The following is a 23,911-nucleotide window of genomic DNA, read 5'->3' as shown; positions in this document are numbered from 1 at the left end:
TATTCAATTAAACAGTGAGGAATATTGCGTGTTTTTGAAATTTAGTTCTCCGGAAAAATTTGAACAATTTCTCGTCAATACACCTAGTGAACTTGCCTTTTTGCATCAAGATGGCTCGCGGAGCCTTGTTTCAGTGCAAAATGCTTCAGATACTCTTACACGTGTACGTATCACAGATCTCCCCCTTGAACTAGATGTTAGTTTTCTCAATTCTGCCCTCAGTAATTACGGAAGTGTGAAAAAGATAGAAAATGAGCAGTGGTCCCAGAAGTACCGCTTTCCTGTGTTTAATGGCGTACGTATAGCGTATATGGAACTCAAGAAGCATATTCCTTCGAAATTACTCATCCAAGGTTATCGAACAAGCGTTATATACTCTGGACAACCCCCAACTTGCTTCGCGTGCCACCAGGTCGATCACACGTTTAGTTCTTGTCCCCGACGCCTACAGCGCGCCAAACATTTGAGTACAGCTCCTCTGACGCTCAATATGTCCCAGTTATCTGGAAAAACTCTTCCTCAAACTCCTCGTTACTCAACCGATCAGAGCTTTCAACCTGGTAACAGTACGTTAACAACGGCCTTATCTGACTCATTACCCAGTGCCCACAGTGCTCCATCGCTACAGGACCTCAATGAGTTTCCAGTGCTGACTGTGCCTACTTCCCTGGATCGACCCACGGATACCGGGATACAGGATTCAATAACTAGTGCGCCCCCCGAAGATATAGGAGATCCGCCCATGGTGCCTGATGTCAATGACCAGTGTTCGTTAATAAGTGTGTCGGCAATGGACGAGGCTTCCAACACCAGTGCTTCGCAGATACCGCCTACTAAGGTACTTCACGACCTTCCGCCTCCTTTATCTGACTCAGTTGATGCGGAAAGCAGCAAAACTGTGAGAACGGTTTATATAAGTGAAAAAGCAGGTAAGATTGCCTTGTCAACACACAAGAAAATCAAAACAAACACAGGGAAAGGGAAGGCTGTCGTGACACGTGACTCACGTGAGCCTGTTGTTGGTGCTTCGATTACATCATCGCAACCTAGCTTCTCGACTGTCCTTGACGATTCGCTACAAACAGACAGTGTAAAGAATCAACCTGAATAGTGTTGTTTTTTTCTTTTTCCTGTTTGTCAGGTCTCAGCATGCAGTTTGTTTATTTTGCAGCTCTAATAATTTTATTTACTTTCTATCCGCTGTGTATGTCTTACCCTATTGTCACTGTTCGTAAAGTGGGTACTTTAAATTTAAATGGTATAACTAGTCCTACGAAACAACGCTTGTTACATAACTTTATACGATTACATGACTTTGATATACTCAATTTGCAAGAACTCAAAATTGCCGATTTAAGTTTCATAGATCGGTATAATTGTTTTGTTAATCTTGGATATAGTGGTAGAGGTACTGCAATATTAGTGAAGAAAGGAATCCATGTGCAACACGTTACTCGTTTACCGTCTGGCAATGGGCTCAGCCTTGTATGCGATAACATTCTATATGTAAATGTGTATTGCATGTCAGGTTTTCTACACAAAACTGACCGTGAAAATTTTTTTAATGCTGATATCGTGCCTCTGTTTTCTATTCCGCATACGAGTATTATCCTTGCTGGAGATTTCAATTCCATTTTGTTTTGTGACGATTCTACTGGCTATTTTAATAAATGCTTAGCATTAGAAAGACTGGTCCACGGATTCCGATTAGTTGATACCTGGCGGTCCAAACGAACTGATATCATTTATACGCATGTCACTCCATCAGTGAAGTCACGCATAGACAGGATCTATACCTCCTTCGATCTCGTACCTCGTGTGTGTGACATTAATGTTCTTATGGCTCCGTTTAGTGATCATAGTGCTGTGTGTATGTTACTCAAATTTCCTCCCCCTCTCCTTGGTTTGAGCCCAACGTTCGGTCCCTCTAACTGGAAACTTAATCCACAGCTTCTGAAATCTGATGATATTAAAGAACTGTTTCGAGAGAAATGGGCTTACTGGTGTCGACAACAGAGATATTTTGGCAGTTTAAATTTGTGGTGGGTTCATTATGCTAAGCATAAAATTAAATCCTTTTTCCAATGGATGCATTCTGAATACCGTCAGAACAGCAAAAATACCATTGACTACCTTTACAAAGTGTTACATGAGTTGTGGCAACAGCCTCCCTCTGCGCACACGTATATGCATATTAATAAAATCAGAGCAAAATTAATTCGATTAGAAAACGACTCTTTACAGACTATCACTAAATCATTCGATTCCAAATTATTGTTGTCTAGTGAACGAGTTACATTTTTCCACATCATGCGGCAACATAATAGAAGGAGAACTAATTTTATGGAACATCTTGTATTAGAAAATGGCCAAGTTGTTACTGCATTACCTGATATTATGTCCAGTTTAACACAGCATTATGAACAACTATTTGAATCGCATCCAGTTGCTACTCAGATATGGCCCACTTTCTTTTCCAATATATCTTGTAAATTAACAGCGGCTGACAATGCACAGTTGTTAGCCCCGATTACTAAACAAGAGATTTATGATGTGTTAAATACTACAAAGCATTGTAGCAGTCCTGGCAAGGATGGACTCATTTTTCTCTTCTATAAACAGTTTTGGGATGTGGTAGGAGATACTTTCACTGCTGTACTTAATGATATGTTTCAATCTGGAAATGTTATGCAAAATGATGGTATCATTATTTTAGTTCCGAAAAAAGGAGCCCAAGCTCATATTTCTAATTTTAGACCCATTACGCTGTTAAATACTGATGTAAAATTATTGTCTAAGGTATATAAAGTACGCATGGAAAAAGTTATCGAGAAACTTTTAAGTGGTAAGCAGGCAGCGCTATCAAAAGAACGTAATATTTACTATGCCCTGTGTAGCCTACGAGACATCATGGGATATTTTCAAGTGCAACAGCTCCCTGCCTGTGTCACTTCTATAGATTTCAAACATGCTTTTGATTTTGTCGAGCATAACTATCTTTATGCTGTACTACAAGCATTTGGTTTTGATTCACGTTTTATTGCTAATATTAAAAATTTATATCACAATGCAAAATCCCAGCTTCACATCAATGGTTACTTTAGCTCACCCATATCTATCAAGCGAGGTATCCGCCAAGGATGTCCTTTGTCAATGTTGTTATTTGGCTTAGTTCTTGAACCTTTATTGCAAAATTTGTCCTGTTTTCCAGTCTCACATTTACATGATTTTCAAAATATTGTTTGTTTTGCTTTCGCTGATGATGTCTCAATCAGTTGTACCACTGTTGCTCAGGTAAACTATGTGCACCAGTGCTTAAATAGTTATTGTAATGCTAGTGGAGCAAGTATTAATGTCAATAAAACGAAGAGTTTAAATTTTAATAACTGGGCAACGGTCAATAAAGGGTTAACTATCTGTCATTCAGAAATTGTGACGAAATTAAAAATTTTAGGTGTTAATTTTACGAGTAATCTTGATCCAGACTCTGAGACAGTCTGGACGCCAATAATCAATAAAATCAGGACAGTTGTTCTCCAAAATCGTCATCGACAGCTGAATTTAATCCAGAGAGTCTGGTATGTGAATACTTATATATGTTCTCAATTATGGTATACAGCACAGGTATGGCCACTTCCGGACATCTGTGCCAAAAAAGTGCAATCGATCATTGGCTGGTTTATTTGGTGCGGCTTTTTCTTCCGAGTTCCACAGGTAGTAATGGTGTTACCAGTAGACAATGGTGGCCTTGCTTTAATCAATGTACGACTCAAGTGTAAAATATTATTTTTATTACGTAGCTATAAATTGTATCATTTGGACCATAGTCATACACAACAATGGCTACAATGTTGGACGCCCACCTTACCTGCTCCAAATCCACCCAATGTTCCTTTCCTTCAACACGCACCCTTATATGTATATAAATTCGTCCTAGCCTGGAGTTATCTGTCTAAACATGATGAGATAAGAGAAATCTGTTCTCGTGATTTTTATCTGTATTTTTTAAAAATGACCTTTACTCCAACTACGATACGAGTACAGCAGAACAATAATAGTTGTAACTGGAATCGCATATGGTTTAATATTCATAGAAAGTTTCTTCCGACTTGTGTACGTAGTTTATGGTATAGTGTTGTGCATGATATTCATGCTACTAATCAACGTTTGTTCGACATTCATCGCCTACCACATAATGCGTGTTCCCATTGTGGACACCCCGACACCATTATCCACAGATACACCTCTTGCCAGCTAGTAATGTCTGTGTGGTTAAAACTATGTGCTCTCCTTGCTATCGTATGTCGGACATCTCCCCACCATTTTACACCTGATATTATTACCTTACCCGATTACCATTGGTTCCCTCCAACCCGCAATAATGCTGTTACTTGGCTAATAGGACACACCTTATACTATATTGATTCCAGTCGCAGTCACATAAGTGTCACGGATTATCATGAATTCTTAAAACGCACCAGATGGAAAACTTTTGGTATGGTACCTTTCCACAAGAATTTCGCAAACTTTTTGACTGCCTCATTTTAACATGATACGACTAGTGTAATATCTGTAAGATCATATTTGTAGTACCTCTAAATTTCTTATAATACTGTCAATATTTTACAAGTTCTTGTCTACCTTGATAAGCACAAAAAAAAAAAAAATGTAATATGATGATGTGATTTGTATTGTTCTTATAGCACTGTATATATTCCAACTTTCTACTTGTATTTACCGTATATGTCTTATGACTAAACGACCAATTTCTTTCAGGTATGTAAGTGACCTTGGGAAATAAAGATGTAAAAAAAAAAAAAAAAAAGATGGTAAAGCGCTCGCTTAGCATGCGAGAGGTACTGGGATCGATACCCAGCATCTCCAACTAACTTTATTTTCATTAACAAATGTCTGTCTTTTCTTTAGAAAACTATAGGTGGAAAGCGAAAACAATAGTCGTAAGGGGATGTAGCTCAGATGGTAGAGCGCTCGCTTAGCATGCGAGAGGTACTGGGATCGATACCCAACATCTCCAACTAACTTTATTTTCATTAACAAATGTCTCTCTTTTCTTTAGAAAACTATAGGTGGAAAGCGAAAACAATAGTCGTAAGGGGATGTAGCTCAGATGGTAGAGCGCTCGCTTAGCATGCGAGAGGTACTGGGATCGATACCCAGCATCTCCAACTAACTTTATTTTCATTAACAAATGTCTCTCTTTTCTTTAGAAAACTATAAGTGGAAAGCGGAGATGGTAGAGCGCTCGCTTAGCATGCGAGAGGTACTGGGATCGATACCCAGCATCTCCAACTAACTTTATTTTCATTAACAAATGTCTCTTTTCTTTAGAAAACTATAGGTGGAAAGCGAAAACAATAGTCCTAAGGGGATGTAGCTGAGATGGTAGAGCGCTCGCTTAGTATGCGAGAGGTACTGGAATCGATAACCAGCATCTCCAACTAACTTTATTTTCATTAACAAATGTCTCTCTTTTCTTTAGAAAACTATAGGTGGAAAGCGAAAACAATAGTCGAAAGGGGATGTAGCTCAGATGGTAGAGCGCTCGCTTAGCATGCGAGAGGTACTGGGATCGATACCCAGCATCTCCAACTAACTTTATTTTCATTAACAAATGTCTCTCTTTTCTTTAGAAAACTATAGGGGAAAAGCGAAAACAATAGTCGTAAGGGGATGTAGCTCAGATGGTAGAGCGCTCGCTTAGCATGCGAGAGGTACTGAGATCGATACCCAGCATCTCCAACTAACTTTATTTTCATTAACAAATGTCTCTCTTTTCTTTAGAAAACTATAGGTGGAAAGCGAAAACAACAGTCGTAAAGGGATGCAGCTCAGATGATAGAGCGCTCGCTTAGCATGCGAGAGGTACTGGGATCGATACCCAGCATCTCCAACTAACTTTATTTTCATTAACAAATGTCTCTCTTTTCTTTAGAAAACTATAGGTGGAAAGCGAAAACAATAGTCATAAGGGGATGTAGCTGAGATGGTAGAGCGCTCGCTTAGTATGCGAGAGGTACTGGGATCGATAACCAGCATCTCCAACTAACTTTATTTTCATTAACAAATGTCTCTCTTTTCTTTAGAAAACTATAGGTGGAAAGCGAAAACAATAGTCGGAAGGGGATGTAGCTCAGATGGTAGAGCGCTCGCTTAGCATGCGAGAGGTACTGGGATCGATACCCAGCATCTCCAACTAACTTTATTTTCATTAACAAATGTCTCTCTTTTCTTTAGAAAACTATAGGTGGAAAGCGTAAGTAATAGTAGTAAGGGGATGTAGCTCAGATGGTAGAGCGCTCGCTTAGCATGCGAGAGATACTGGGATCGATACCCAGCATCTCCAACTAACTTTATTTTCATTAACAAATGTCTCTCTTTTCTTTAGAAAACTATAGGTGGAAAGCGAAAACAATAGTCGTAAGGGGATGTAGCTGAGATGGTAGAGCGCTCGCTTAGTATGCGAGAGGTACTGGGATCGATACCCAGCATCTCCAACTAACTTTATTTTCATTAACAAATGTCTCTCTTTTATTTAGAAAACTAAAGGTGGAAAGCGAAAACAATAGTCGTAAGGGGATGTAGCTGAGATGGTAGAGCGCTCGCTTAGTATGCGAGAGGTACTGGGATCGATACCCAGCATCTCCAACTAACTTTATTTTCATTAACAAATGTCTCTCTTTTATTTAGAAAACTAAAGGTGGAAAGCGAAAACAATAGTCGTAAGGGGATGTAGCTCAAATGGAGAGCGCTCGCTTATCGCTTAGCATGCGACAGGTACTGGGATCGATACCCAGCATCTCCAACTAACTTTATTTTCATTAACAAATGTCTGTCTTTTCTGTAGAAAACTATAGGTGGAAAGCGAAAACAATAGTCATAAGGGGATGTAGCTGAGATGGTAGAGCGCTCGCTTAGTATGCGAGAGGTACTGGGATCGATACCCAGCATCTCCAACTAACTTTATTTTCATTGATAAAAGCCCTTCTTTTCTTTCAAAACAATGGGTGTAAAGACGAAAAACAGTCGTAAGGGGATTTAGATGAGATGGTAGAGCGCTCGCTTAGCATGTGAGAGGGACTGGGATCGATACCCAGCATCTCCAACTGACTTTATTTTCATTAACAGATGTCTGTCTTTTCTGTAGAAAACTATAGGTGGAAAGCGAAAACAATAGTCATAAGGGGATGTAGCTGAGATGGTAGAGCGCTCGCTTGGCATGCGAGAGGTACTGGGATCGATACCCAGCATCTCCAACTAACTTTATTTTCATTAACAAATGTCTGTCTTTTCTTTAGAAAACTATAGGTGGAAAGCGAAAACAATAGTCGTAAGGGGATGTAGCTGAGATGGTAAAGCGCTCGCTTAGCATGCGAGAGGTACTGGGATCGATACCCAGCATCTCCAACTAACTTTATTTTCATTAACAAATGTCTGTCTTTTCTTTAGAAAACTATAGGTGGAAAGCGAAAACAATAGTCGTAAGGGGATGTAGCTCAGATGGTAGAGCGCTCGCTTAGCATGCGAGAGGTACTGGGATCGATACCCAACATCTCCAACTAACTTTATTTTCATTAACAAATGTCTCTCTTTTCTTTAGAAAACTATAGGTGGAAAGCGAAAACAATAGTCGTAAGGGGATGTAGCTCAGATGGTAGAGCGCTCGCTTAGCATGCGAGAGGTACTGGGATCGATACCCAGCATCTCCAACTAACTTTACTTTCATTAACAAATGTCTCTCTTTTCTTTAGAAAACTATAGGTGGAAAGCGAAAACAATAGTCATAAGGGGATGTAGCTGAGATGGTAGAGCGCTCGCTTAGCATGCGAGAGGTACTGGGATCGATACCCAGCATCTCCAACTAACTTTATTTTCATTAACAAATGTCTCTCTTTTCTTTAGAAAACTATAGGTGGAAAGCGAAAACAATAGTCCTAAGGGGATGTAGCTGAGATGGTAGAGCGCTCGCTTAGTATGCGTGAGGTACTGGAATCGATAACCAGCATCTCCAACTAACTTTATTTTCATTAACAAATGTCTCTCTTTTCTTTAGAAAACTATAGGTGGAAAGCGAAAACAATAGTCGGAAGGGGATGTAGCTCAGATGGTAAAGCGCTCGCTTAGCATGCGAGAGGTACTGGGATCGATACCCAGCATCTCCAACTAACTTTATTTTCATTAACAAATGTCTCTCTTTTCTTTAGAAAACTATAGGTGGAAAGCGAAAACAATAGTCGTAAGGGGATGTAGCTGAGATGGTAGAGCGCTCGCTTAGTATGCGAGAGGTACTGGGATCGATAACCAGCATCTCCAACTAACTTTATTTTCATTAACAAATGTCTCTCTTTTCTTTAGAAAACTATAGGTGGAAAGCGAAAACAATAGTCGGAAGGGGATGTAGCTCAGATGGTAGAGCGCTCGCTTAGCATGCGAGAGGTACTGGGATCGATACCCAGCATCTCCAACTAACTTTATTTTCATTAACAAATGTCTGTCTTTTCTTTAGAAAACTATAGGTGGAAAGCGAAAACAATAGTCGTAAGGGGATGTAGCTCAAATGGAGAGCGCTCGCTTATCGCTTAGCATGCGACAGGTACTGGGATCGATACCCAGCATCTCCAACTAACTTTATTTTCATTAACAAATGTCTCTCTTTTCTTTAGAAAACTATAGGGGGAAAGCGAAAACAATAGTCGTAAGGGGATGTAGCTGAGATGGTAGAGCGCTCGCTTAGTATGCGAGAAGTACTGGGATCGATACCCAGCATCTCCAACTAACTTTATTTTCATTGATAAAAGCCCTTCTTTTCTTTCAAAACAATAGGTGTAAAGACGAAAAACAGTCGTAAGGGGATTTAGATGAGATGGTAGAGCGCTCGCTTAGCATGTGAGAGGGACTGGGATCGATACCCAGCATCTCCAACTGACTTTATTTTCATTAACAAATGTCTGTCTTTTCTGTAGAAAACTATAGGTGGAAAGCGAAAACAATAGTCATAAGGGGATGTAGCTGAGATGGTAGAGCGCTCGCTTAGCATGCGAGAGGTACTGGGATCGATACCCAGCATCTCCAACTAACTTTATTTTCATTAACAAATGTCTCTCTTTTCTTTAGAAAACTATAGGTGGAAAGCGAAAACAATAGTCGTAAGGGGATGTAGCTGAGATGGTAGAGCGCTCGCTTAGTATGCGAGAGGTACTGGGATCGATAACCAGCATCTCCAACTAACTTTATTTTCATTAACAAATGTCTCTCTTTTCTTTAGAAAACTATAGGTGGAAAGCGAAAACAATAGTCGTAAGGGGATGTAGCTCAGATGGTAGAGCGCTCGCTTAGCATGCGAGAGGTACTGGGATCGATACCCAGCATCTCCAACTAACTTTACTTTCATTAACAAATGTCTCTCTTTTCTTTAGAAAACTATAGGTGGAAAGCGAAAACAACAGTCGTAAAGGGATGCAGCTCAGATGATAGAGCGCTCGCTTAGCATGCGAGAGGTACTGGGATCGATACCCAGCATCTCCAACTAACTTTATTTTCATTAACAAATGTCTCTCTTTTCTTTAGAAAACTATAGGTGGAAAGCGAAAACAATAGTCATAAGGGGATGTAGCTGAGATGGTAGAGCGCTCGCTTAGTATGCGAGAGGTACTGGGATCGATAACCAGCATCTCCAACTAACTTTATTTTCATTAACAAATGTCTCTCTTTTCTTTAGAAAACTATAGGTGGAAAGCGAAAACAATAGTCGGAAGGGGATGTAGCTCAGATGGTAGAGCGCTCGCTTAGCATGCGAGAGGTACTGGGATCGATACCCAGCATCTCCAACTAACTTTATTTTCATTAACAAATGTCTCTCTTTTCTTTAGAAAACTATAGGTGGAAAGCGTAAGTAATAGTAGTAAGGGGATGTAGCTCAGATGGTAGAGCGCTCGCTTAGCATGCGAGAGATACTGGGATCGATACCCAGCATCTCCAACTAACTTTATTTTCATTAACAAATGTCTCTCTTTTCTTTAGAAAACTATAGGTGGAAAGCGAAAACAATAGTCGTAAGGGGATGTAGCTGAGATGGTAGAGCGCTCGCTTAGTATGCGAGAGGTACTGGGATCGATAACCAGCATCTCCAACTAACTTTATTTTCATTAACAAATGTCTCTCTTTTCTTTAGAAAACTATAGGTGGAAAGCGAAAACAATAGTCGGAAGGGGATGTAGCTCAGATGGTAGAGCGCTCGCTTAGCATGCGAGAGGTACTGGGATCGATACCCAGCATCTCCAACTAACTTTATTTTCATTAACAAATGTCTGTCTTTTCTTTAGAAAACTATAGGTGGAAAGCGAAAACAATAGTCGTAAGGGGATGTAGCTCAAATGGAGAGCGCTCGCTTATCGCTTAGCATGCGACAGGTACTGGGATCGATACCCAGCATCTCCAACTAACTTTATTTTCATTAACAAATGTCTCTCTTTTCTTTAGAAAACTATAGGGGGAAAGCGAAAACAATAGTCGTAAGGGGATGTAGCTGAGATGGTAGAGCGCTCGCTTAGTATGCGAGAAGTACTGGGATCGATACCCAGCATCTCCAACTAACTTTATTTTCATTGATAAAAGCCCTTCTTTTCTTTCAAAACAATAGGTGTAAAGACGAAAAACAGTCGTAAGGGGATTTAGATGAGATGGTAGAGCGCTCGCTTAGCATGTGAGAGGGACTGGGATCGATACCCAGCATCTCCAACTGACTTTATTTTCATTAACAAATGTCTGTCTTTTCTGTAGAAAACTATAGGTGGAAAGCGAAAACAATAGTCATAAGGGGATGTAGCTGAGATGGTAGAGCGCTCGCTTAGCATGCGAGAGGTACTGGGATCGATACCCAGCATCTCCAACTAACTTTATTTTCATTAACAAATGTCTCTCTTTTCTTTAGAAAACTATAGGTGGAAAGCGAAAACAATAGTCGTAAGGGGATGTAGCTGAGATGGTAGAGCGCTCGCTTAGTATGCGAGAGGTACTGGGATCGATAACCAGCATCTCCAACTAACTTTATTTTCATTAACAAATGTCTCTCTTTTCTTTAGAAAACTATAGGTGGAAAGCGAAAACAATAGTCGGAAGGGGATGTAGCTCAGATGGTAGAGCGCTCGCTTAGCATGCGAGAGGTACTGGGATCGATACCCAGCATCTCCAACTAACTTTACTTTCATTAACAAATGTCTCTCTTTTCTTTAGAAAACTATAGGTGGAAAGCGAAAACAACAGTCGTAAAGGGATGCAGCTCAGATGATAGAGCGCTCGCTTAGCATGCGAGAGGTACTGGGATCGATACCCAGCATCTCCAACTAACTTTATTTTCATTAACAAATGACTCTCTTTTCTTTAGAAAACTATAGGTGGAAAGCGAAAACAATAGTCATAAGGGGATGTAGCTGAGATGGTAGAGCGCTCGCTTAGTATGCGAGAGGTACTGGGATCGATAACCAGCATCTCCAACTAACTTTATTTTCATTAACAAATGTCTCTCTTTTCTTTAGAAAACTATAGGTGGAAAGCGAAAACAATAGTCGGAAGGGGATGTAGCTCAGATGGTAGAGCGCTCGCTTAGCATGCGAGAGGTACTGGGATCGATACCCAGCATCTCCAACTAACTTTATTTTCATTAACAAATGTCTCTCTTTTCTTTAGAAAACTATAGGTGGAAAGCGTAAGTAATAGTAGTAAGGGGATGTAGCTCAGATGGTAGAGCGCTCGCTTAGCATGCGAGAGATACTGGGATCGATACCCAGCATCTCCAACTAACTTTATTTTCATTAACAAATGTCTCTCTTTTCTTTAGAAAACTATAGGTGGAAAGCGAAAACAATAGTCGTAAGGGGATGTAGCTGAGATGGTAGAGCGCTCGCTTAGTATGCGAGAGGTACTGGGATCGATACCCAGCATCTCCAACTAACTTTATTTTCATTAACAAATGTCTCTCTTTTATTTAGAAAACTAAAGGTGGAAAGCGAAAACAATAGTCGTAAGGGGATGTAGCTGAGATGGTAGAGCGCTCGCTTAGTATGCGAGATGTACTGGGATCGATACCCAGCATCTCCAACTAACTTTATTTTCATTAACAAATGTCTCTCTTTTATTTAGAAAACTAAAGGTGGAAAGCGAAAACAATAGTCGTAAGGGGATGTAGCTCAAATGGAGAGCGCTCGCTTATCGCTTAGCATGCGACAGGTACTGGGATCGATACCCAGCATCTCCAACTAACTTTATTTTCATTAACAAATGTCTCTCTTTTCTTTAGAAAACTATAGGGGGAAAGCGAAAACAATAGTCGTAAGGGGATGTAGCTGAGATGGTAGAGCGCTCGCTTAGTATGCGAGAGGTACTGGGATCGATACCCAGCATCTCCAACTAACTTTATTTTCATTGATAAAAGCCCTTCTTTTCTTTCAAAACAATGGGTGTAAAGACGAAAAACAGTCGTAAGGGGATTTAGATGAGATGGTAGAGCGCTCGCTTAGCATGTGAGAGGGACTGGGATCGATACCCAGCATCTCCAACTGACTTTATTTTCATTAACAGATGTCTGTCTTTTCTGTAGAAAACTATAGGTGGAAAGCGAAAACAATAGTCATAAGGGGATGTAGCTGAGATGGTAGAGCGCTCGCTTGGCATGCGAGAGGTACTGGGATCGATACCCAGCATCTCCAACTAACTTTATTTTCATTAACAAATGTCTGTCTTTTCTTTAGAAAACTATAGGTGGAAAGCGAAAACAATAGTCGTAAGGGGATGTAGCTGAGATGGTAAAGCGCTCGCTTAGCATGCGAGAGGTACTGGGATCGATACCCAGCATCTCCAACTAACTTTATTTTCATTAACAAATGTCTGTCTTTTCTTTAGAAAACTATAGGTGGAAAGCGAAAACAATAGTCGTAAGGGGATGTAGCTCAGATGGTAGAGCGCTCGCTTAGCATGCGAGAGGTACTGGGATCGATACCCAACATCTCCAACTAACTTTATTTTCATTAACAAATGTCTCTCTTTTCTTTAGAAAACTATAGGTGGAAAGCGAAAACAATAGTCGTAAGGGGATGTAGCTCAGATGGTAGAGCGCTCGCTTAGCATGCGAGAGGTACTGGGATCGATACCCAGCATCTCCAACTAACTTTACTTTCATTAACAAATGTCTCTCTTTTCTTTAGAAAACTATAGGTGGAAAGCGAAAACAATAGTCATAAGGGGATGTAGCTGAGATGGTAGAGCGCTCGCTTAGTATGCGAGAGGTACTGGGATCGATAACCAGCATCTCCAACTAACTTTATTTTCATTAACAAATGTCTCTCTTTTCTTTAGAAAACTATAGGTGGAAAGCGAAAACAATAGTCGGAAGGGGATGTAGCTCAGATGGTAGAGCGCTCGCTTAGCATGCGAGAGGTACTGGGATCGATACCCAGCATCTCCAACTAACTTTATTTTCATTAACAAATGTCTGTCTTTTCTTTAGAAAACTATAGGTGGAAAGCGAAAACAATAGTCGTAAGGGGATGTAGCTCAAATGGAGAGCGCTCGCTTATCGCTTAGCATGCGACAGGTACTGGGATCGATACCCAGCATCTCCAACTAACTTTATTTTCATTAACAAATGTCTCTCTTTTCTTTAGAAAACTATAGGGGGAAAGCGAAAACAATAGTCGTAAGGGGATGTAGCTGAGATGGTAGAGCGCTCGCTTAGTATGCGAGAAGTACTGGGATCGATACCCAGCATCTCCAACTAACTTTATTTTCATTGATAAAAGCCCTTCTTTTCTTTCAAAACAATAGGTGTAAAGACGAAAAACAGTCGTAAGGGGATTTAGATGAGATGGTAGAGCGCTCGCTTAGCATGTGAGAGGGACTGGGATCGATACCCAGCATCTCGAACTGACTTTATTTTCATGAACAAATGTCTGTCTTTTCTGTAGAAAACTATAGGTGGAAAGCGAAAACAATAGTCATAAGGGGATGTAGCTGAGATGGTAGAGCGCTCGCTTAGTATGCGAGAGGTACTGGGATCGATACCCAGCATCTCCAACTAACTTTATTTTCATTGATAAAAGCCCTTCTTTTCTTTCAAAACAATGGGTGTAAAGACGAAAAACAGTCGTAAGGGGATTTAGATGAGATGGTAGAGCGCTCGCTTAGCATGTGAGAGGGACTGGGATCGATACCCAGCATCTCCAACTGACTTTATTTTCATTAACAGATGTCTGTCTTTTCTGTAGAAAACTATAGGTGGAAAGCGAAAACAATAGTCATAAGGGGATGTAGCTGAGATGGTAGAGCGCTCGCTTGGCATGCGAGAGGTACTGGGATCGATACCCAGCATCTCCAACTAACTTTATTTTCATTAACAAATGTCTGTCTTTTCTTTAGAAAACTATAGGTGGAAAGCGAAAACAATAGTCGTAAGGGGATGTAGCTGAGATGGTAAAGCGCTCGCTTAGCATGCGAGAGGTACTGGGATCGATACCCAGCATCTCCAACTAACTTTATTTTCATTAACAAATGTCTGTCTTTTCTTTAGAAAACTATAGGTGGAAAGCGAAAACAATAGTCGTAAGGGGATGTAGCTCAGATGGTAGAGCGCTCGCTTAGCATGCGAGAGGTACTGGGATCGATACCCAACATCTCCAACTAACTTTATTTTCATTAACAAATGTCTCTCTTTTCTTTAGAAAACTATAGGTGGAAAGCGAAAACAATAGTCGTAAGGGGATGTAGCTCAGATGGTAGAGCGCTCGCTTAGCATGCGAGAGGTACTGGGATCGATACCCAGCATCTCCAACTAACTTTACTTTCATTAACAAATGTCTCTCTTTTCTTTAGAAACTATAGGTGGAAAGCGAAAACAATAGTCATAAGGGGATGTAGCTGAGATGGTAGAGCGCTCGCTTAGCATGCGAGAGGTACTGGGATCGATACCCAGCATCTCCAACTAACTTTATTTTCATTAACAAATGTCTCTTTTCTTTAGAAAACTATAGGTGGAAAGCGAAAACAACAGTCCTAAGGGGATGTAGCTGAGATGGTAGAGGAGTATGCGTGAGGTACTGGAATCGATAACCAGCATCTCCAACTAACTTTATTTTCATTAACAAATGTCTCTCTTTTCTTTAGAAAACTATAGGTGGAAAGCGAAAACAATAGTCGTAAGGGGATGTAGCTCAGATGGTAGAGCGCTCGCTTAGCATGCGAGAGGTACTGGGATCGATACCCAGCATCTCCAACTAACTTTATTTTCATTAACAAATGTCTCTTTTTTCTTTAGAAAACTATAGGTGGAAAGCGAAAACAATAGTCATAAGGTGATGTAGCTCAGATGGTAGAGCGCTCGCTTAGCATGCGAGAGGTACTGGGATCGATACCCAGCATCTCCAACTAACTTCATTTTCATTAACAAATGTCTCTCTTTTCTTTAAAAAACTATAGGTGGAAAGCGTAAGTAATAGTAGTAAGGGGATGTAGCTCAGATGGTAGAGCGCTCGCTTAGCATGCGAGAGATACTGGGATCGATACCCAGCATCTCCAACTAACTTTATTTTCATTAACAAATGTCTCTTTTTTCTTTAGAAAACTATAGGTGGAAAGCGAAAACAATAGTCGTAAGGGGATGTAGCTGAGATGGTAGAGCGCTCGCTTAGTATGCGAGAGGTACTGGGATCGATACCCAGCATCTCCAACTAACTTTATTTTCATTAACAAATGTCTCTCTTTTATTTAGAAAACTAAAGGTGGAAAGCGAAAACAATAGTCGTAAGGGGATGTAGCTGAGATGGTAGAGCGCTCGCTTAGCATGCGAGAGGTACTGGGATCGATACCCAGCATCTCCAACTAACTTTATTTTCATTAACAAATGTCTCTCTTTTATTTAGAAAACTAAAGGTGGAAAGCGAAAACAATAGTCGTAAGGGGATGTAGCTCAAATGGAGAGCGCTCGCTTATCGCTTAGCATGCGACAGGTACTGGGATCGATACCCAGCATCTCCAACTAACTTTATTTTCATTAACAAATGTCTCTCTTTTCTTTAGAAACTATAGGGGGAAAGCGAAAACAATAGTCATAAGGGGATGTAGCTGAGATGGTAGAGCGCTCGCTTAGCATGCGAGAGGTACTGGGATCGATACCCAGCATCTCCAACTAACTTTATTTTCATTAACAAATGTCTCTCTTTTCTTTAGAAAACTATAGGTGGAAAGCGAAAACAATAGTCGTAAGGGGATGTAGCTCAGATGGTAGAGCGCTCGCTTAGCATGCGAGAGGTACTGGGATCGATACCCAGCATCTCCAACTAACTTTATTTTCATTAACAAATGTCTCTCTTTTCTTTAGAAAACTATAGGTGGAAAGCGAAAACAATAGTCATAAGGGGATGTAGCTGAGATGGTAGAGCGCTCGCTTAGCATGCGAGAGGTACTGGGATCGATACCCAGCATCTCCAACTAACTTTATTTTCATTAACAAATGTCTCTTTTCTTTAGAAAACTATAGGTGGAAAGCGAAAACAATAGTCCTAAGGGGATGTAGCTGAGATGGTAGAGCGCTCGCTTAGTATGCGAGAGGTACTGGAATCGATAACCAGCATCTCCAACTAACTTTATTTTCATTAACAAATGTCTCTCTTTTCTTTAGAAAACTATAGGTGGAAAGCGAAAACAATAGTCGGAAGGGGATGTAGCTCAGATGGTAAAGCGCTCGCTTAGCATGCGAGAGGTACTGGGATCGATACCCAGCATCTCCAACTAACTTTATTTTCATTAACAAATGTCTATCTTTTCTTTAGAAAACTATAGGTGGAAAGCGAAAACAATAGTCGTAAGGGGATGTAGCTGAGATGGTAGAGCGCTCGCTTAGTATGCGAGAGGTACTGGGATCGATAACCAGCATCTCCAACTAACTTTATTTTCATTAACAAATGTCTCTCTTTTCTTTAGAAAACTATAGGTGGAAAGCGAAAACAATAGTCGGAAGGGGATGTAGCTCAGATGGTAGAGCCCTCGCTTAGCATGCGAGAGGTACTGGGATCGATACCCAGCATCTCCAACTAACTTTATTTTCATTAACAAATGTCTGTCTTTTCTTTAGAAAACTATAGGTGGAAAGCGAAAACAATAGTCGTAAGGGGATGTAGCTCAAATGGAGAGCGCTCGCTTATCGCTTAGCATGCGACAGGTACTGGGATCGATACCCAGCATCTCCAACTAACTTTATTTTCATTAACAAATGTCTCTCTTTTCTTTAGAAAACTATAGGGGGAAAGCGAAAACAATAGTCGTAAGGGGATGTAGCTGAGATGGTAGAGCGCTCGCTTAGTATGCGAGAAGTACTGGGATCGATACCCAGCATCTCCAACTAACTTTATTTTCATTAACAAATGTCTCTTTTCTTTAGAAAACTATAGGTGGAAAGCGAAAACAATAGTCCTAAGGGGATGTAGCTGAGATGGTAGAGCGCTCGCTTAGTATGCGAGAGGTACTGGAATCGATAACCAGCATCTCCAACTAACTTTATTTTCATTAACAAATGTCTCTCTTTTCTTTAGAAAACTATAGGTGGAAAGCGAAAACAATAGTCGGAAGGGGATGTAGCTCAGATGGTAAAGCGCTCGCTTAGCATGCGAGAGGTACTGGGATCGATACCCAGCATCTCCAACTAACTTTATTTTCATTAACAAATGTCTATCTTTTCTTTAGAAAACTATAGGTGGAAAGCGAAAACAATAGTCGTAAGGGGATGTAGCTGAGAGTAGAGCGCTCGCTTAGTATGCGAGAGGTACTGGGATCGATAACCAGCATCTCCAACTAACTTTATTTTCATTAACAAATGTCTCTCTTTTCTTTAGAAAACTATAGGTGGAAAGCGAAAACAATAGTCGGAAGGGGATGTAGCTCAGATGGTAGAGCCCTCGCTTAGCATGCGAGAGGTACTGGGATCGATACCCAGCATCTCCAACTAACTTTATTTTCATTAACAAATGTCTGTCTTTTCTTTAGAAAACTATAGGTGGAAAGCGAAAACAATAGTCGTAAGGGGATGTAGCTCAAATGGAGAGCGCTCGCTTATCGCTTAGCATGCGACAGGTACTGGGATCGATACCCAGCATCTCCAACTAACTTTATTTTCATTAACAAATGTCTCTCTTTTCTTTAGAAAACTATAGGGGGAAAGCGAAAACAATAGTCGTAAGGGGATGTAGCTGAGATGGTAGAGCGCTCGCTTAGTATGCGAGAAGTACTGGGATCGATACCCAGCATCTCCAACTAACTTTATTTTCATTAACAAATGTCTCTCTTTTCTTTAGAAAACTATAGGTGGAAAGCGAAAACAATAGTCATAAGGGGATGTAGCTGAGATGGTAGAGCGCTCGCTTATCATGCGAGAGGTACTGGGATCGATAACCAGCATCTCCAACTAACTTTATTTTCATTAACAAATGTCTCTCTTTTCTTTAGAAAACTATAGGTGGAAAGCGAAAACAATAGTCGTAAGGGGATGTAGCTGAGATGGTAGAGCGCTCGCTTAGCATGCGAGAGGTACTGGGATCGATACCCAGCATCTCCAACTAACTTTATTTTCATTAACAAAATGTCTGTCTTTTCTTTAGAAAACTATAGGTGGAAAGCGAAAACAATAGTCGGAAGGGGATGTAGCTCAGATGGTAGAGCGCTCGCTTAGCATGCGAGAGATACTGGGATCGATACCCAGCATCTCCAACTAACTTTTATTTTCATTAACAAATGTCTCTCTTTTCTTTAGAAAACTATAGGTGGAAAGCGAAAACAATAGTCGGAAGGGGATGTAGCTCAGATGGTAGAGCGCTCGCTTAGCATGCGACAGGTACTGGGATCGATACCCAGCATCTCCAACTAACTTTATTTTCATTAACAAATGTCTGTCTTTTCTTTAGAAAACTATAGGTTGAAAGCGAAAACAATAGTCGGAAGGGGATGTAGCTCAGATGGTAGAGCGCTCGCTTAGCATGCGAGAGGTACTGGGATCGATACCCAGCATCTCCAACTAACTTTATTTTCATTAACAAATGTCTCTCTTTTCTTTAGAAAACTATAGGTGGAAAGCGAAAACAATAGTCGTAAGGGGATGTAGCTCAGATGGTAGAGCGCTCGCTTAATATGCGAGATGTACTGGGATCGATACCCAGCATCTCCAACTAACTTTATTTTCATTAACAAATGTCTCTCTTTTATTTAGAAAACTAAAGGTGGAAAGCGAAAACAATAGTCGTAAGGGGATGTAGCTCAGATGGTAGAGCGCTCGCTTAGCATGTGAGAGATACTGGGATCGATACCCAGCATCTCCAACTAACTTTATTTTCATTAACAAATGTCTCTCTTTTCTTTAGAAAACTATAGGTGGAAAGCGAAAACAATAGTCGTAAGGGGATGTAGCTCAGATGGTAGAGCGCTCGCTTAGCATGTGAGAGATACTGGGATCGATACCCAGCATCTCCAACTAACTTTATTTTCATTAACAAATGTCTCTCTTTTCTTTAGAAAACTATAGGGGAAAAGCGAAAACAATAGTCGTAAGGGGATGTAGCTCTAATGGTAGAGCACTCGCTTAGCATGCGAGAGGTACTGGGATCGATACCCAGCATCTCCAACTAACTTTATTTTCATTAACAAATGTCTCTCTTTTCTTTAGAAAACTATAGGTGGAAAGTGAAAACAATAGTCGTAAGGGGATGTTGCTGAGATGGTAGAGCGCTCGCTTAGCATGCGAGAGGTACTGGGATCAATACCCAGCATCTCCAACTAACTTTATTTTCATTAACAAATGTCTCTCTTTTCTTTAGAAAACTATAGGTGGAAAGCGTAAGTAATAGTAGTAAGGGGATGTAGCTCAGATGGTAGAGCGCTCGCTTAGCATGTGAGAGGTACTGGGATCGATACCCAGCATCTCCAACTAACTTTATTTTCATTAACAAATGTCTCTCTTTTCTTTAGAAAACTATAGGTGGAAAGCGAAAACAATAGTCGTAAGGGGATGTAGCTCAGATGGTAGAGCGCTCGCTTAGCATGTGAGAGGTACTGGGATCGATACCCAGCATCTCCAACTAACTTTATTTTCATTAACAAATGTCTCTCTTTTCTTTAAAAAACTATAGGTGGAAAGCGTAAGTAATAGTAGTAAGGAGATGTAGCTCAGATGGTAGAGCGCTCGCTTAGCATGCGAGAGGTACTGGGATCGATACCCAGCATCTCCAACTAACTTTATTTTCATTAACAAATGTCTCTCTTTTCTTTAGAAAACTATAGGTGGAAAGCGTAAGTAATAGTAGTAAGGGGATGTAGCTCAGATGGTAGAGCGCTCGCTTAGCATGTGAGAGGTACTGGGATCGATACCCAGCATCTCCAACTAACTTTATTTTCATTAACAAATGTCTCTCTTTTCTTTAGAAAACTATAGGTGGAAAGCAAAAACAATAGTCGTAAGGGGATGTAGCTCAGATGGTAGAGCGCTCGCTTAGCATGTGAGAGGTACTGGGATCGATACCCAGCATCTCCAACTAACTTTATTTTCATTAACAAATGTCTCTCTTTTCTTTAAAAAACTATAGGTGGAAAGCGTAAGTAATAGTAGTAAGGGGATGTAGCTCAGATGGTAGAGCGCTCGCTTAGCATGCGAGAGGTACTGGGATCGATACCCAGCATCTCCAACTAACTTTATTTTCATTAACAAATGTCTCTCTTTTCTTTAGAAAACTATAGGTGGAAAGCGTAAGTAATAGTAGTAAGGGGATGTAGCTCAGATAGTAGAGCGCTCGCTTAGCATGCGAGAGGTACTGGGATCGATACCCAGTATCTCCAACTAACTTTATTTTCATAACAAATGTCTCTCTTTTCTTTAGAAAACTATAGGTGGAAAGCGAAATCAATAGTCGTAAGGGGATGTAGCTCAGATGCTAGAGCGCTCGCTTAGCATGCGAGAGGTACTGGGATCGATACCCAGCATCTCCAACTAACTTTATTTTCATTAACAAATGTCTCTCTTTTCTTTAGAAAACTATAGGGGAAAAGCGAAAACAATAGTCGTAAGGGGATGGAGCTCTAATGGTAGAGCACTCGCTTAGCATGCGAGAGGTACTGGGATCGATACCCAGCATCTCCAACTAACTTTATTTTCATTAACAAATGTCTCTCTTTTCTTTAGAAAACTATAGGTGGAAAGTGAAAACAATAGTCGTAAGGGGATGTAGCTGAGATGGTAGAGCGCTCGCTTAGCATGCGAGAGGTACTGGGATCGATACCCAGCATCTCCAACTAACTTTATTTTCATTAACAAATGTCTCTCTTTTCTTTAGAAAACTATAGGTGGAAAGTGAAAACAATAGTCGTAAGGGGATGTAGCTGAGATGGTAGAGCGCTCGCTTAGCATGCGAGAGGTACTGGGATCGATACCCAGCATCTCCAACTAACTTTATTTTCATTAACAAATGTCTCTCTTTTCTTTAGAAAACTATAGGTGGAAAGCGAAAACAATAGTCGTATGGGGATGTAGCTGAGATGATAGAGCACTCGCTTAGCATGCGAGAGGTACTGGGATCGATACCGAGCATCTCCAACTAACTTTTATTTTCATTAACAAATGTCTCTCTTTTCTTTAAAAAACTATAGGTGGAAAGCGTAAGTAATAGTAGTAAGGGGATGTAGCTCAGATGGTAGAGCGCTCGCTTAGCATGCGAGAGGTACTGGGATCGATACCCAGCATCTCCAACTAACTTTATTTTCATTAACAAATGTCTCTCTTTTCTTTAGAAAACTATAGGTGGAAAGCGTAAGTAATAGTAGTAAGGGGATGTAGCTCAGATGGTAGAGCGCTCGCTTAGCATGCGAGAGGTACTGGGATCGATACCCAGTATCTCCAACTAACTTTATTTTCATAACAAATGTCTCTCTTTTCTTTAGAAAACTATAGGTGGAAAGCGAAATCAAGAGTCGTAAGGGGATGTAGCTCAGATGCTAGAGCGCTCGCTTAGCATGCGAGAGGTACTGGGATCGATACCCAGCATCTCCAACTAACTTTATTTTCATTAGCAAATGTCTCTCTTTTCTTTAGAAAACTATACGTGTAAAGCGTAAATAATAGTAGTAAGGGGATGTAGCTGAGATGCTAGAGCGCTCGCTTAGCATGCGAGAGGTACTGGGATCGATAGCCAGCCTCTCTAAATAACTTTATTTTCATTAAGAAATGTGTCTCTTTACTGTATTACAGTTATTACAGAAAATTAGCTGTAGTGAAGACCCTTAACAGGTACAATCAGGGGATAATAGTGAAGAGAACGGTAGATGTCATCCCGCACTTCCAAAAAAATATCTTTGGCGTTCCTCCACTTACTAAAAAAAATTACAATGGGCAAAGATGGGCAGTGTGACGTCATGCGTCTCCTTACCTTTTGAGATTCCCTTTTAACTCTGGGTATAATGCTTATTGTACAGCATCAGTTTTTTGGGGTTTACAAAAATTAGTTTCTTTTAGTCACTCTTTGCATTGTATTTAGGTAAATGAGATGAATCCATTAGTCAATGCATGTATAATCTTTGACATTTTATTATTCTATGCTGCTAATATTGTAGAATTTCTAGTAAGTTGCTACACTAATGATAAGAGAGAAAAATAACGCTTTATCTTTATCTTTACTCAAGACATATAGCTTGCTTATACAGTAAAACTTGCCTTTAACGGACCTTTTGTTAAACGGAATTTGTCTTAAACGGAAATATTTCACCGTGCCTTGAATACAGGATCGAAAGACGTCTTGAATTCCCTTCATTAAGCGGAAATTGTGCTACGCGGACAACGGAAATCAAAATATGCCTTTGAACGGAAAAATTAAAGTTCCGGATTGCAACATTTAGAAAATTTTCAGATATCCATTGACAGATAAGATACATATATATGCAATAGACTACGTTGTCAGCAAACCAGATAGTGATGTGCAGCCGAAACGCACATTACAACGCAACGCAACCGAAATGCAACCATATTCCTTAATTGAGAATTGTACGGAAAATCTTAAAGAAGAAGAGGAGATAGAGGAAGAAGGGAAATATATAATTCAGCTCCAAGAACAATGCAGAACTTATCAAGATGCTGATAAAAGTTTAAAGGAACTGCAACAATTTGCCTTACGTCAAAATGAAAATGATATATTTAGTGTGGTTTCTCAGGTTAAAGTGTTTATGGAAAATCAAGCAGCTATGCAGTAATGTGTGCAGAAAACTCCTTGACTATGGGAAAAAATAAACGTAACGTGGTGTAAAAAAAAGACAGTATTTTTTTATACAGTATTTTTTTATACAGTATTTTCTCTGTTCATTGTAAGTTTTGTGTGCATTAACTTGTAGTAGAAATAAATACCGTAAATTGATTAAGGTACATACAGCATATTATTTTATATTTGTAAGTCCTTTACATAATGCATTTTTACAGGTCTACCTTCGTTAACCGGAAACCTATCTTTAACGGAAATTTTCGCGCGTACGATTAGATTCCGCTGAAGACAGGTTTTACTGTATAAATGAATTGAAGTTTATAAGTGAAAAAGAAAAAAAAATAGTTTGCTAAACATTAAAAGGAGGAGAAATATATATATACACACTGGGTTCTCAATTCGATGATAATTGCAGAGCTACAAGCAGCGAGAATGCATCGGGTTGCCCCACCTGAGCTAGCAGCCTTCAGGGGATGGAAAAGAAAAGGCGAAATGGGGAGACCACCCACAGATATATCTTTCACACATTTCATGATATTAGAAAGAGGAAGGAGACCAAAAAAAAAAAAGAAAGAAAAAAAGCTTCACGATTTTGTCGGCTGATGTATAATTGAATCTGTTTTACT

General features: G+C 40.1%; 1 protein-coding gene and 49 non-coding genes across 50 annotated transcripts in view; 49 read left to right on the top strand and 1 right to left on the bottom strand.

Annotated features, from left to right (window-relative positions):
• LOC145680461 (CD151 antigen-like) overlaps positions 1-23,911 on the bottom strand; it is a 163,043-nt gene that overhangs the window by 28,006 nt on the left and 111,126 nt on the right. The gene's annotated exons all lie outside the window — the stretch shown is intronic.
• TRNAA-AGC (transfer RNA alanine (anticodon AGC)) lies at positions 4,963-5,035 on the top strand. The gene has a single exon. It is a non-coding gene; the product is annotated as a tRNA-Ala (tRNA).
• Positions 5,114-5,186, top strand: TRNAA-AGC (transfer RNA alanine (anticodon AGC)). The gene has a single exon. It is a non-coding gene; the product is annotated as a tRNA-Ala (tRNA).
• TRNAA-AGC (transfer RNA alanine (anticodon AGC)) lies at positions 5,537-5,609 on the top strand. The gene has a single exon. It is a non-coding gene; the product is annotated as a tRNA-Ala (tRNA).
• TRNAA-AGC (transfer RNA alanine (anticodon AGC)) lies at positions 5,688-5,760 on the top strand. Its single transcript has one exon. It is a non-coding gene; the product is annotated as a tRNA-Ala (tRNA).
• Positions 6,141-6,213, top strand: TRNAA-AGC (transfer RNA alanine (anticodon AGC)). The gene has a single exon. It is a non-coding gene; the product is annotated as a tRNA-Ala (tRNA).
• Positions 6,292-6,364, top strand: TRNAA-AGC (transfer RNA alanine (anticodon AGC)). The gene has a single exon. It is a non-coding gene; the product is annotated as a tRNA-Ala (tRNA).
• On the top strand, positions 7,353-7,425 carry TRNAA-AGC (transfer RNA alanine (anticodon AGC)). Its single transcript has one exon. It is a non-coding gene; the product is annotated as a tRNA-Ala (tRNA).
• On the top strand, positions 7,504-7,576 carry TRNAA-AGC (transfer RNA alanine (anticodon AGC)). The gene has a single exon. It is a non-coding gene; the product is annotated as a tRNA-Ala (tRNA).
• On the top strand, positions 7,655-7,727 carry TRNAA-AGC (transfer RNA alanine (anticodon AGC)). The gene has a single exon. It is a non-coding gene; the product is annotated as a tRNA-Ala (tRNA).
• On the top strand, positions 8,108-8,180 carry TRNAA-AGC (transfer RNA alanine (anticodon AGC)). Its single transcript has one exon. It is a non-coding gene; the product is annotated as a tRNA-Ala (tRNA).
• Positions 8,410-8,482, top strand: TRNAA-AGC (transfer RNA alanine (anticodon AGC)). The gene has a single exon. It is a non-coding gene; the product is annotated as a tRNA-Ala (tRNA).
• On the top strand, positions 9,320-9,392 carry TRNAA-AGC (transfer RNA alanine (anticodon AGC)). The gene has a single exon. It is a non-coding gene; the product is annotated as a tRNA-Ala (tRNA).
• Positions 9,773-9,845, top strand: TRNAA-AGC (transfer RNA alanine (anticodon AGC)). The gene has a single exon. It is a non-coding gene; the product is annotated as a tRNA-Ala (tRNA).
• TRNAA-AGC (transfer RNA alanine (anticodon AGC)) lies at positions 9,924-9,996 on the top strand. The gene has a single exon. It is a non-coding gene; the product is annotated as a tRNA-Ala (tRNA).
• On the top strand, positions 10,226-10,298 carry TRNAA-AGC (transfer RNA alanine (anticodon AGC)). Its single transcript has one exon. It is a non-coding gene; the product is annotated as a tRNA-Ala (tRNA).
• Positions 11,136-11,208, top strand: TRNAA-AGC (transfer RNA alanine (anticodon AGC)). The gene has a single exon. It is a non-coding gene; the product is annotated as a tRNA-Ala (tRNA).
• TRNAA-AGC (transfer RNA alanine (anticodon AGC)) lies at positions 11,589-11,661 on the top strand. The gene has a single exon. It is a non-coding gene; the product is annotated as a tRNA-Ala (tRNA).
• TRNAA-AGC (transfer RNA alanine (anticodon AGC)) lies at positions 11,740-11,812 on the top strand. The gene has a single exon. It is a non-coding gene; the product is annotated as a tRNA-Ala (tRNA).
• Positions 12,801-12,873, top strand: TRNAA-AGC (transfer RNA alanine (anticodon AGC)). The gene has a single exon. It is a non-coding gene; the product is annotated as a tRNA-Ala (tRNA).
• Positions 12,952-13,024, top strand: TRNAA-AGC (transfer RNA alanine (anticodon AGC)). The gene has a single exon. It is a non-coding gene; the product is annotated as a tRNA-Ala (tRNA).
• TRNAA-AGC (transfer RNA alanine (anticodon AGC)) lies at positions 13,103-13,175 on the top strand. Its single transcript has one exon. It is a non-coding gene; the product is annotated as a tRNA-Ala (tRNA).
• On the top strand, positions 13,405-13,477 carry TRNAA-AGC (transfer RNA alanine (anticodon AGC)). The gene has a single exon. It is a non-coding gene; the product is annotated as a tRNA-Ala (tRNA).
• TRNAA-AGC (transfer RNA alanine (anticodon AGC)) lies at positions 14,464-14,536 on the top strand. The gene has a single exon. It is a non-coding gene; the product is annotated as a tRNA-Ala (tRNA).
• TRNAA-AGC (transfer RNA alanine (anticodon AGC)) lies at positions 14,615-14,687 on the top strand. Its single transcript has one exon. It is a non-coding gene; the product is annotated as a tRNA-Ala (tRNA).
• TRNAA-AGC (transfer RNA alanine (anticodon AGC)) lies at positions 14,766-14,838 on the top strand. Its single transcript has one exon. It is a non-coding gene; the product is annotated as a tRNA-Ala (tRNA).
• On the top strand, positions 15,208-15,280 carry TRNAA-AGC (transfer RNA alanine (anticodon AGC)). The gene has a single exon. It is a non-coding gene; the product is annotated as a tRNA-Ala (tRNA).
• On the top strand, positions 15,359-15,431 carry TRNAA-AGC (transfer RNA alanine (anticodon AGC)). Its single transcript has one exon. It is a non-coding gene; the product is annotated as a tRNA-Ala (tRNA).
• TRNAA-AGC (transfer RNA alanine (anticodon AGC)) lies at positions 15,510-15,582 on the top strand. The gene has a single exon. It is a non-coding gene; the product is annotated as a tRNA-Ala (tRNA).
• On the top strand, positions 16,270-16,342 carry TRNAA-AGC (transfer RNA alanine (anticodon AGC)). Its single transcript has one exon. It is a non-coding gene; the product is annotated as a tRNA-Ala (tRNA).
• On the top strand, positions 16,721-16,793 carry TRNAA-AGC (transfer RNA alanine (anticodon AGC)). Its single transcript has one exon. It is a non-coding gene; the product is annotated as a tRNA-Ala (tRNA).
• On the top strand, positions 17,023-17,095 carry TRNAA-AGC (transfer RNA alanine (anticodon AGC)). The gene has a single exon. It is a non-coding gene; the product is annotated as a tRNA-Ala (tRNA).
• Positions 17,631-17,703, top strand: TRNAA-AGC (transfer RNA alanine (anticodon AGC)). Its single transcript has one exon. It is a non-coding gene; the product is annotated as a tRNA-Ala (tRNA).
• TRNAA-AGC (transfer RNA alanine (anticodon AGC)) lies at positions 17,931-18,003 on the top strand. The gene has a single exon. It is a non-coding gene; the product is annotated as a tRNA-Ala (tRNA).
• On the top strand, positions 18,693-18,765 carry TRNAA-AGC (transfer RNA alanine (anticodon AGC)). Its single transcript has one exon. It is a non-coding gene; the product is annotated as a tRNA-Ala (tRNA).
• Positions 18,996-19,068, top strand: TRNAA-AGC (transfer RNA alanine (anticodon AGC)). The gene has a single exon. It is a non-coding gene; the product is annotated as a tRNA-Ala (tRNA).
• TRNAI-AAU (transfer RNA isoleucine (anticodon AAU)) lies at positions 19,147-19,219 on the top strand. The gene has a single exon. It is a non-coding gene; the product is annotated as a tRNA-Ile (tRNA).
• Positions 19,298-19,370, top strand: TRNAA-AGC (transfer RNA alanine (anticodon AGC)). Its single transcript has one exon. It is a non-coding gene; the product is annotated as a tRNA-Ala (tRNA).
• On the top strand, positions 19,449-19,521 carry TRNAA-AGC (transfer RNA alanine (anticodon AGC)). Its single transcript has one exon. It is a non-coding gene; the product is annotated as a tRNA-Ala (tRNA).
• On the top strand, positions 19,600-19,672 carry TRNAA-AGC (transfer RNA alanine (anticodon AGC)). Its single transcript has one exon. It is a non-coding gene; the product is annotated as a tRNA-Ala (tRNA).
• Positions 19,902-19,974, top strand: TRNAA-AGC (transfer RNA alanine (anticodon AGC)). Its single transcript has one exon. It is a non-coding gene; the product is annotated as a tRNA-Ala (tRNA).
• Positions 20,053-20,125, top strand: TRNAA-AGC (transfer RNA alanine (anticodon AGC)). The gene has a single exon. It is a non-coding gene; the product is annotated as a tRNA-Ala (tRNA).
• Positions 20,204-20,276, top strand: TRNAA-AGC (transfer RNA alanine (anticodon AGC)). Its single transcript has one exon. It is a non-coding gene; the product is annotated as a tRNA-Ala (tRNA).
• Positions 20,355-20,427, top strand: TRNAA-AGC (transfer RNA alanine (anticodon AGC)). Its single transcript has one exon. It is a non-coding gene; the product is annotated as a tRNA-Ala (tRNA).
• On the top strand, positions 20,506-20,578 carry TRNAA-AGC (transfer RNA alanine (anticodon AGC)). The gene has a single exon. It is a non-coding gene; the product is annotated as a tRNA-Ala (tRNA).
• On the top strand, positions 20,657-20,729 carry TRNAA-AGC (transfer RNA alanine (anticodon AGC)). The gene has a single exon. It is a non-coding gene; the product is annotated as a tRNA-Ala (tRNA).
• Positions 20,958-21,030, top strand: TRNAA-AGC (transfer RNA alanine (anticodon AGC)). The gene has a single exon. It is a non-coding gene; the product is annotated as a tRNA-Ala (tRNA).
• On the top strand, positions 21,714-21,786 carry TRNAA-AGC (transfer RNA alanine (anticodon AGC)). The gene has a single exon. It is a non-coding gene; the product is annotated as a tRNA-Ala (tRNA).
• On the top strand, positions 21,865-21,937 carry TRNAA-AGC (transfer RNA alanine (anticodon AGC)). The gene has a single exon. It is a non-coding gene; the product is annotated as a tRNA-Ala (tRNA).
• Positions 22,015-22,087, top strand: TRNAA-AGC (transfer RNA alanine (anticodon AGC)). The gene has a single exon. It is a non-coding gene; the product is annotated as a tRNA-Ala (tRNA).

The sequence above is a fragment of the Thermobia domestica genome, chromosome 3, assembly GCF_964235325.1.
Source record: "Thermobia domestica chromosome 3, izTheDome1.hap1.1, whole genome shotgun sequence".
Classification (NCBI taxonomy): domain Eukaryota; kingdom Metazoa; phylum Arthropoda; class Insecta; order Zygentoma; family Lepismatidae; genus Thermobia; species Thermobia domestica.
Note: the sequence above shows the minus strand (reverse complement) of the source record. Positions and strands in the feature narration are given on the sequence as shown.